Here is an 11719-nt window from a genome sequence, read left to right as displayed (position 1 = left end):
GGCCTCAACATAGTATTGAGACTGCACTTCTCGGAGTTAAGGAAGGGCCCTTCGATTGGTATAGAAGGCACCTCGATGAGGTGGGCGTGGTAGCCATCATTTTACTCGATCTCAGTGCGACACGGTTGACAATTCCATGCTAATCCAGAGAGTGTTGGATGCCGGGATTGCGTTAAAATGGCTCTCCTCCTTTCTGGAGGATAGGACTTTTCAAGTTCTCGATTTTTCCCATTTTCAAACTGTGTTTCACTCAACTGTGGGGTCCCTCAGGGCTCTTCCCTGAGCCCCACTTTGTTTAATCTTTACTTGTATCCGTTAGTGGAGATTATAAAACCATTTGGCCTGACGCTGGTTTCCTAGGCTGACAATGCTCAATTGTTGTTTTCTTTTTCCACTAAATCTAATAACGATCAGTCCTCTCTGATCCCTTGTCTCCAAGCAGGTTTCCTACGCTGACAATTCTCAATTGTTGTTTTCTTTTTCCACTAAATCTAATACCGATCACTCCTCTCTGACCCCTTGTCTCCAAGCAGTGACCAGATGGATGTCTGACTGCAAACTAAGACACAGCGGAAGTAATGTTATTAGGGAACCACCTCTCTCAAGGGCTCCAGTCAGCTATCCCGGAGTCTCTGAAACCCTGCCTCAACTCATGGCTTATCATGGACCATCAATCCAAAACAACAGCAGCTACCTGTTTTAGCTTTCTAAGACTTTTAAGGAAAGTTTGAAAAAATCTCCGATTCTTAGCCAGGAAGCTCTTAGTCCAGGCTCTGATTATCTTGCGTCTGGATTATGGCAATGCCTTTACTTCGGTTCCCCCAAGTATGAAGTAAAAAGACTGCAGGTGGTCCAGAATGCCGCTGTGTGGCTCCTCTTTAACATCCCCAGACATCAATCTGCTAAATCCTCTATTTCCCTTCTCCACTAGCTCCTGGTGGAACAGTGGATACAGTTTAAATCCCCCTGCTTGATGCATAGAGCCTTATACAATAGTGGTCCATTCCTACTAAGATCTATTGCCTCCTTTTATATGCCTTCCAGGTCTCTGAGATCCTCAACGTCGGCCCTGGTCTGGCTTCCTGCAGTGAAGAGAACTAGGTGTGGGGTGGATCCTTGTCCTACCTAGGAGTTAAGCTCTGGAACTCCCTCCCACAAGAACTCTGGCTAACTATTCAAGAACTTCCCTTCTGTAAAGTGCTTAAAACCTGGATGTTTAGAGCATAAACCCTTCGTTGGTGTGTGCAGTTCTGCCTTAGCGCTGGGATGCCTCTGGATAGCCATGCGCTCTACAAAAACTCTAAACTAAACTAACCTTCGGTAACACTTTTCTGGAGGATATAGTGCATCATTAGGACCTTGGCGGTCTTGGGACTGCCAGGGTCGCGGTGGCGATCAGACCACCGCCAGTGTGGTGGTCTTGAAGCCACATTATGACCGTGGAGATCGCCCCACAGTCGGACCACCAGCACTACCAGATCATGACTTTTCGTTGGTCTGGCGGTGCTGGCGATCCTAACTCGCCAGGGTAGCACTACAAGCAGGCCTGCCCTGGGGATTCCGAGTCCCTGGTTTGCCGGCGATTACATGGCGGTAGCCCCGCCATGTAGAGACGGGGTGCAGGGCGCCCCAGGGCAACCTCTGCACTGCCCATGCACTTGGCATGTGCAGTACAGGGACCCCCTGGCCAGCGGATCACGATTTTGACTGTCTGCTTTGCAGACAGTGAAAATCAGGACCTGATGCACCCTATGCACTACAGCATTGTCACCGGCTCAATCATGAGCCGGTGTCAATGTTGTGGGCCGATTCCTGCTGGGCTAGCGGGAAACTCTTAATGGGGCCCACCGGAGTTTGGCAGACGGCCTTTTCCATCCACCAAACTCATAATGACCCCCGTAGTGTCTACCTGTGGATTTCCCACTGAAAAGCCCATCTCCCCTTGCTTGTCTGCATATACTAAATATGAGTTTCGTATATATAATTTGAGTTTTCATAGGTTATGTATTTGGCTTAAGGTTAATGTTTGGTTTTAAGGTTCTGTGAACTATACTTACATTTCTGGGTTAATTCCATCCATTCGCCTTAGAGGCGGATAAAAAATGGGTGAAAATTGGTGTCAGCACAAAGACAAGGGCTTAATATGGCTCTGATAATGCCATGCGAGGTTGCATGTGGAGTTATGAAGATTCAGTGAAAGAAGGTGCATTTGAAGAGTCTGCAGGTAGATACTGTATCCACCAGAAAAAGCATTACCAAAGGTAGATAACTTGTTATTCATGTGTAAGTAGGGCTGTGCCCAGCTTCGCCATCCCAGCCTGCTAGTGATGGCCCATCCCGGCACACCTAAACTCTCTATTTTGAGTGGCTGTCTAGGGGGGATACACAAAGCTGAACTGTCAGCTACATCCAGGCACATAACCCAGAGACAGCTTCAGGTACTAAATGGCTAGGACTGAAAAATGCCACTTTTCCAAAAGTGGCATCTCCAAAATTGTAATTTAAAATCTGACTTTGCAATGAGCCAGGATTTTTCATTACAATTCCAAAGACACCAAACATGAACTGGTCATCTGCTCCATTTAGGAAGTTTTCACTTATTAGATACAATAAGGCAACTTGAATGTTAGACTATGGGAGGGATAGGCCTTGCAATACTGAAAAATGAATTTAAGAGTTTTTCACTATCAGCATATTTCCCACTTTTTAAATACACTGCAACCTGCCCTCTGTGGAACCTAGGGACTCATTAGGTCCTAGGGGTGACTTACTTGATTGAAAAAGAATAGTTGGGCCTGGGAAAAACATTTTTTACTGAACACACAGGCTGCAATGGCAGACCTGATACATATTCAAAGTGCTTTTTAAGTGGGTGGCACAATCAGTGCTGCAGACCTACTAATAGCATTGAATTTACAGGCCCTGGCCCAGGTAGTGCCACTTTAGTAGGGACTTACAAGTAAATTAAAAATGCCAATTGGCTATAAGCCAATTCTACCATGTTTTAAGGAGAGAGCACAAGCACTTTAACACTAGTTAGTAGTGGTAAAGTGTGCAGAGTCCCAAAGCCTGCAAGAAAAATGTCAGAGATCAGGAGAGTTGAAGGCAAAAGGGAAAACCATACCAAGATTACTAAATCTAACAATGGCCCTGAAGATTAGCTGTAGTGAAGATCACAGTACTGCCTTTCACATCTAATCACCTGGGAACTCTGCTTTCTGAATCATCAACCTAAGCTTGGTAGTAATGGACATCAATGTTCAGTAGGTGTCAGAAGCAGAGAATGTGAAACTGGTTTGATCCCTCCTGGTCAACTGAAGGGATCTGTTTGACTATGAGCACATATTTTACTGAGGTTCTTTTAGCATCCAGCAAGGTATTTTTGAATCTGTTTTTGGTCAACATAGGGCTTCACAAGGATTTTTGGAAAGAATTAGGAATAAACCTTGAGATTAAACCTATATCTAAGAAACACAGTTTAAACTCTCTGTAACTCACTAGCTTTCATAGAATGTGTAAACAATGAGAATAGCTTTCTTCCATCGTCTGTGAAGAAGGTAGTCCAGAGACATATGAATATTAACAGAGAACTCCATTAGGATGTTACATATACTACTTTGGCAGAGACGGCAGTGGAAGGATGCCCTTCAGAGGGTACAAGTGGTAAAAGGCATTCTATGTCAGGATGTTGCATTGGGGTTCAAGGAGAAGGAAATTAACTGTCCTTCCTAGCTGGGAATATTCTACCTTGATGCAAGAGATGCCCCCGTGGTTGATGTCCAGTCAAAAGCAATGACATTCGTTTTTCTGGATAATGAGTAGGATGTTGGCATGGCCAGCATTTAGGCAGCAGCATTGTCATATATTAAACTCAGATTGTGGGTAGCATCCAGCGTCCTTTCCTCCCAGTTTAAGGGCGAGGCAATTGTCAAGGCCAATGCTTGTCCACACAGGTATTGTTTGTGATGGCTGATATGAGGGCTACATTAATTGGATGTGTGTTGTCAAAAAGGAAGAACTTGAATCACTCCGGAACAGTGCTGCTGATGCCATGCCTGTTACCAAACACTAGAGTAGTAGTTTGTGGCTGATGGCATTGAAGGCTGTTGAGAGGTCCAGTAGAATCCTTCATTTCATTTCAGCTGCGCAGACCGAGGTGAGCGCGTGTGTCCGTGTATTTATTAGCACTTTTCCGCATTTATACTTTTAACCATTTTAATCACTCTTAAACCTGAATCTGTGTTCTCATTTTCTTTAGAGTGCTGTGGGCATTGATCCACTTTTATAGAATATGTTCTTTTAGACACAACTAAAAAACGAGTATAACGAGCACCTTTACATATTTACAGAACGCTTTTAACTGGCATCATCACCTGTGTGGGTGCTTCTTTTGGGGGCTGTTGGGGATTGTTTTTCTTCTTTTGGCCGGGGGTCCTCTCAGTTCACGGACCTTTCAGGAAGTTTGGGCCTATTAGAGCCCACTTCCGGTTTTCCGGCAGGGACGAGCGGTTAGCGCTCTAGTTGTTCAAGGTCTAGTTGTTCAAGGGGGGATAAATGAAGGCAGCAACACAGCCGCGCAGCAAGCCCGTCTGTGCCCGTCCGCACCAGAACAGGCCAGAGGGCCAGGGATCTTACATCTTTCTCTAAAAATAATAGGTATGCCTCTTCAGGCCTCAGGAGTTTGGCCGTCACTTCGTGCACTCATACCCTGACTCCTGGCATTTCCGCCCCCTGGAAATGTGTGCGGTGTAATTGGACTGCGCCTATGCCACTCACTGTGGAAGAGCACAGAGTCCGGGGAGAAGGAGGGAATAAGTCAGAGCATGTTTTTTGTGGAGGCATAAGGGACTTCAGAGTAAAGGGATCCTTTGCCCTCATCAGTGCTAGATCTCTCCCCAAGCATAAATTTGAAATTAGTGATCTCATTTCCACATTTAACATAGACTGTCTTTTTATAACAGAAACCTGGGCGAGGCTTGACTCGGATCCAGATTTTATTGCGGCCTCCCCTGCAGGCTTCTCCTTTTATAGGTTAGACAGGACTACAGGCAGAGGAGGGGGACTATCTATTATTTGTAGGTCAGACCTCACCTGTACCTGGAGCGGCACGAGTTGTGCTTCAGAAGCATGTGAAACTATGGCCTTTAAACTTTTTTATGGTAACTCCTTAGTTTCAGAAGGTCTGTTAATCTACCGTCCTCCTGGTCCCCTCCCTAAATTCCTTTTAAAACGGACTGACCTTTTGGAACCCCTTATTATGGCCCCTAAAGCCATTATATTTGGGGACTTCAATATTCATTTTGATGATACGAGTAATCTGTTGGTTACTGAATTTCTCAACCTTCTGGCTGCTTTGGACTGGGCCCTAAAGGAGGGACCAGCCACTCATACAGCTGGCCATATCCTCAACGGGATTTTTACTAGTCCTGAGGAGGAACTAAAGCTCACAACTACCCCGTTAGACCGGACTGACCACTCGCTCCTGACTTTTAAATATCACTGAAAGACAGCCTTTCTCACACCCATACCCCTGAATAAATTGTTAAGACAATGGAAAAGCATCAAGGCCGAATCCCTGGAAACGGCATTAAAACATAGTTGGAAAGATTCTAAGGTGTCTGCTTTACCGCCGCTTGCCAGTTTTAATCAGGGAATTACTTTGGCTATTGATTAATTAGTGCTTTTGAGGGCTTATGCACCACGCATTGGAAAAAAACCAAGCCAACCATGGTTCTCTCAGGACCTTAAAATACTACAGAGGAAATACCGACAGCAGGAGCGACGCTGGAGACTGAATCCTAGTGCCAGCGAGAAAGCCAATTTAAAATCAGCCTTAAATATTTACAAAGAGGATTGTTTTGTGGCTAAATCAGAGTATTTCATGCTTAGAATTAGAGAGGCAGCCAATTCCTCCAGAGAGTTATTTAGAGTTATTAACACTCTTACCACTCCCCTGGGCACGCCTAAGTTGGAGAACTCCCAAGACTTCTGCAACAAAATAGCTACATTTTTCGAAAGTAAAATTTTAAACATCCACTCTAGCTTAATTCCGGTCAAGGCTCTGGGGAACTTCTCTCCCATGGTTGCTACGTCGATGCTCCCCTCTATCTTACCCACTGCTACTCTCGATAATCCTTGTCTACTCTCTAAGTTCAAAATTCCATCTCAAGATGCTATTTGTAAGCTGCTCCTCGAATGGAAATCAGGCTCCCAGCTAGATCCTTGCCCCCCCTGCCATTCTTCAGCTGGTCCCTATGCTGATCCCAATTTTTCAGGAGGTCCTCACGACTAGCATATATCCAACGGCATGGAAAGAGACTATCATAATCCCCCTAAAAAAGAAGGAAACTGGAAAGCTTGATGATTTAACCACTCTACGCCCAATAGCTTTGCTTCCTTGTCTGGCCAAAATTTTGGAAAAATATATTAATAGAGAATTGGTCAACTTTCTGCTAGAGTCAGATGGCTTAGACATCTCTCAACATGGATTCCGGAAATCAGCTCTCATCTCTTCTTCAGATACTATTCACAGACTGGTAGATGAGGGTCAGGGTGTCTTTCTGGTTCTGTGGGACTTGTCTGCAGCATTTGATACCATTGCTCCCCATATTCTGCTAGAACGTTTACATCATAAAAGCATTAGAGACCATGCCCTTAAGCTCATTGAATCTTTTCTATCCAATAGGTGGGCTACAGTTAGCAGCGGAGACTTTAAATCCCCTGCCTATCTTCTGCCATGCGGGGTTCCTCAGGCCTCGTCGCTTAGCCCTACGCTATTTAATGTCTATGTGGCCCCGCTGGCAGAATTAATATGCTCATTTGGCTTCATCCGGACCTCCTATGCAGATGATACCCAACTTATCATTCCGATTAACAAAGACATGGAGGAAGTGGCGGCCCGTTTTAACGCTTGTATGTTAGCGGTGAACAATTGGATGAAGGCTAACTGGCTAAAACTGAATTGTGAAAAAACAGAGATCCTCTGCTTTGGGATCAGCAGGGAACAGTGGTCCTCCAATTGGTGGCCTAAAGAGTGTGGCACCCCCCCTATGCCAGGGTCCATCTCAAGGAATTTAGGACTACTGTTTGACGACCATCTATCCTTTAAACCCCAGGTTAATCAGATAATTAAAACCTGTATGTGGATTCTGAAGAAATTGAAGAAAAATTTTCCCTACATCCCAAAACTATGGAGAATTACTGCTACTCTGGCCCTGGTCATTTCCAGATTGGACTATGGGAATGCGCTCTTGCTCAATCTGGACAAAGGATCATTGAATAAACTGCAGCTGATGCAGAATACTGCTGCTAGATTATTACTGAACCTGCCACGATCGGCCTCTGCTAAGAAGAGCCTTGAAAGTTTACACTGGCTTCCGGCACTCCAACGGATTTCTTTTAAAACCCTCTGTATTACCCGCAGAGCCACACACAGGATTGAACCTAAGTATTTGTCGGCTAAATTACAGTGGTACAGACCTAAAAGGCTGTTGCGTTCTGCCAGCACTTATCAAATTCAAATCCCCCACACCGAAAAGGTGAAGTGGGGTGACAAAGCATTTACTATCGCAACTGCTAAGGTTTGGAATTCACTCCCGTTGGAACTGAGGAGAGAACATATTTACCTTATTTTCAGGAAACGGATTAAGACCTGGCTCTTCCCGCGATAAGCCCAAACCCTGAGTCTCTCCCAGAGCCGGCACAGCCTCACCCTAGTTAGCGCTTCGATGCCCTCGGGCCGGAACGCGCTTTACAAATACACTATACATACATACATACATACATACATAGCATCAAGGCTCCATTTTGACCTTGGTTCATGGTGGCGGGGACTATCTCTCTGATGTCCAGGAAGGAGGTTTATGTTTCATCCTAGAATGGAGGGCTTACTAATAGTGGCAGAGAAAGCTGACCAATGGAGGGAGTAAGTTAGGGGGTGTCTACGTAATCCAGGTCCTTGACCTACGAGCTATACAAGAACTGGGACTTAAGTTTATTAAGAATTGTAACATTGATCGATACCTGGGTAATGAGGCCATGTGGGAACTGATAACAAATAGTTCAGTCTGTGAAAGATGAGTTAACGATATTAATCATTACGGGTGAGATGGCTGTCAATAACAAGTGTGCCATCTTGGTTTTGCAAATGTCTTTAGGTGGAGAACAGTATGGTTAGGATGTGTACTGTGGCGTACAGTAACTAACAAGGAATTCCCCGACATGAATGATGCCAAACGGTAGTGTGAGCCATTACTCGTAAGCTGAAGTATTTGTGAAAATGATTGCTTGTGAGGGGAAGAATATTTGCAATGCACTTTAGAAGAAGCTACCACCACATTTTTTAGTATTTATAGAGGATGAAGAGGCAAATAACATCTTCAACTGTTGTCCATTGAAAAAGTGGTTCTGTCTGAAACGGCAATATAAAAACAGGAACAAATGATAAGAGTCCCTGACCTTATCTGGCGTGAATTCGACCACTGAAAGCTGAGGTCCCAATTCAGTGGGTTGTCACAAGACACTAAGAACATATCACAGGTCGTTTGAACCCCTCCTCTTAATTCTTATTTGTGTCTAGATGCCCTGCTACAAATATTCCCTCTTTCTGAGGGGCTTCATTCTGTATGCGTACTTGGAGAACACAGTAAAGGAGCTGACCTTCTTCCATGGCTTGACCAAGATACCAATGACACTGCCCTGACTAATAATCACTAAATTTACTTTGATTAGCTTGAGGGTATATGGAGCCAGAATTTCATCAGTCAAAGGGGAGTGAATTTGCATACCTGAGGCAATGTGCCCTCAATTAGGCAATGAAAAAGTTGTGGACATCTTTCTTCTCAGTTGCATCTGTGTCCGTCCTGGTGTTTGGTGTGGGCAGAATGGCCATAGGAGTTTGCTCAGATAGCGGCCTTAGTTAGGCTGGTGGCACATGATCAAAGTCTCTGTCTGGTGTTGACTGGTGTTGTACTAAGATTAAATGGGCCAAACCTTGAATTTAAATAGGTATAAGATTGTGAGCACTCCAATACAGGTGATAACTAGTCTTCCTGGGGCTCAAACAACTCATTATTCATTCAAGAGTTTTCCAAACTTGTCATGGTTGAACAAGGCTGGCCACTGTTGCCTCACCATGTGTGAGCAGCATACTTGCAAAATGTCTTCAATTCATGAATGATGCGCAATGTCAATAAACTGTAATGGGCTGCAGTTCCTGAAACTGTAAGGGCATTGACCATGTCAGGGCGACACAAGACCCCGGCAGGATGGTGTTATGAGAATATAGGTATTGTTTTTTATAAAGGTTTTGGATATGTTATTCACATTGGTAGCAACCTAAGTCATAACATCAATCACAGCGCTAATGGGCCTAATTATGGACTAATCTGAGAATAATAGTTTAAAGGCAGGTGCTGAAATGTAAAACCTATGGGTACTGTGACCAAACGGATGCTGGCTCCCACCTCAGTCTGGCTTCTGCTTCCCAACTGAAACATCTGGGGTACAATATGGTATCATATGACCCTCAGGATGGTGAAGCAGAGCAATATGAGGCAAACTCAGGGCGCTGGAGAGCTACAAAATTCAGAACTTAGCAGCACACACTAATTACAATAAATCAACGTCGACGCAATGCTTTTACTTTGAAAAAGAAAACATACTTTAATCCACACACAGATGAACATTATGCAGAAAATTACAAATATCTACAAAATCCTGGCTCATTGTACTTGACCCGGATGCTTCATAATGTAAATTTAATCAGGCCTACCAGATTTGTCATGCATTGACCTTTAAGAAAGGCAAACTCAGGCCAACTTGATTTCTCATACGTTTTCCACAGTAAATAAAACATGGTTAAAATTTGACCTGACAACTTTGACCTACTCTTACATTTCTACCGCGATCTGTGCTGAGTGGTCCTAAAAGCTGGGGGTAGTACCAAGAACTTACAGAGATTTAATGCGCTCAGAGGAGTGAAAAAGTGCTCCATGACGGTATGCTGTTGGATGCTGCATGTAGCTCATGGCTAGGTATCCTCATTGTGTGGGTTGTTTAAGCATCTCCACACTCGCAGTCACCTGCAGGGGCATTCTGTCCATCACTTGGAGAGTGGTACGTCAAAGGCAGTGGTGGAACTGCAGAATTCAGCCCGGCATGCAGGATTTCAATCTTTGGCCTCTTGTGAGCTTAAAAACCAAATGCTATGATTCCAGGACTGGAGTGTGGACAAACCGTACCAACATATTCATAGGGTTTAGTCTGAGATTCCCAATCCCAAATGTAGTATCGTTTTTCCTGTGATGTCACTTCCTGGTTGAAGCATGTGTAAAGTAGGTGTTCGCAAGAGGAAGATGTGTCACCCCACATCTGCTCCCTGATTTTTGGCTTCCAGCAGATGGAATTTCTACTGCATTCTATTTCTGTTGCCAAGAAGACTTTTAACCCTCTGTTTTTTTCCTCCTATCTGGGAACCCCAAAAGGAGACTATGGGAATCTTTCACATATACTGTTTCATGCATGGTGACACCGTACATACTGAGAGTTGATGCTGTTTTCCTGGACAGTGTAGAAGGGAACTCAGCAGACCATCCCAGAGTCCAGTCCTTAATGACTGTAAAGTTCTTCATGATGCAATAGTTACGTCTCCTGCTTTTGAGAAAAGCTTTCCACGGTAAACAAATCAGGTCTACAGGGTTTAATGAAGACTTTTCATGATATCAAAAGTCATACCTTTTGCGTTAGTCACAAACATTTTTTAACATTACCAAATCAGACACACTGCCTTTCGCAAAGGCTTTGTTGCCATGATATATCAGGTCTACGGCCTTCGTCACACCCCTTCCTACCCCAGACAAATAAGCTCTACTACTTTGGTCACAGGGTTCCCATATCACTCAAAACTTTCTTCATGTAAGATCCCCTTACTTTTGGAAATTATCAATGTGGCACAGCAAAAGTTTCTAACAAGAGACAACAGAAAAAATGGCATCTCATTTCCTGTGGCACTCACTAGCACTGGATTTGTTTGAGCTTGCGGGCCTCAACAGTGGTCGGCACATTTGCACTTGTTGTCATTTGTGGCTGCATGGCCTTCCAAAGCAGATGAATTTAGTTATGGATATGCTTTCCCCCTGCTTTATGCTATCTGGGATGGATCAAGTACCCACACCACAGCTAAGTATCAAGGCTCCTGCACAATTAGCTCAAGTCATGCTGGTCTCACTCTCTTGAAATAACACCAGCCAATGCAGGGCAGCGAAGCTCCTTTTCGACGAAGTGCTGATTCTAGGAGGAGGGTGCCGCAGGAATGATTAAAGTGTGATAAAAAGTGGCCCCACATCTGGATCCTTGGGTCCGTGGCAGTGAATGCCAGGATTGCTACAAGCCACATCTCAGATAAAGCAGATTGCCATAATAGGTGTCCACAGCCTCGGGGTCTGGGCTGGAAGAAGGGGAAGCTGTGCATAAGCAGGAGCTCCTATTAGCCATACCTCAATAATTGCTGCATTAGTTTTCAAGCAGGTGACAGTTTTTTGCTCAAGGGGCCTCATCTAGCCAACAACGAGGAAAATAAGGGACACAATCAGGGGCAAAGGAGGATCAACACAATCACAGGCAGGCACTGTCCCCTCCTCTAAATCCCACAGAACACGGTGGTGATTTCAGCCTTGCGTTTATCTTGGACTGTTGAATCCTCTGCAGGGCATACTATGGG

Source organism: Pleurodeles waltl, chromosome 7, assembly GCF_031143425.1.
Source record: "Pleurodeles waltl isolate 20211129_DDA chromosome 7, aPleWal1.hap1.20221129, whole genome shotgun sequence".
NCBI lineage: Eukaryota > Metazoa > Chordata > Amphibia > Caudata > Salamandridae > Pleurodeles > Pleurodeles waltl.
Note: the sequence above shows the minus strand (reverse complement) of the source record.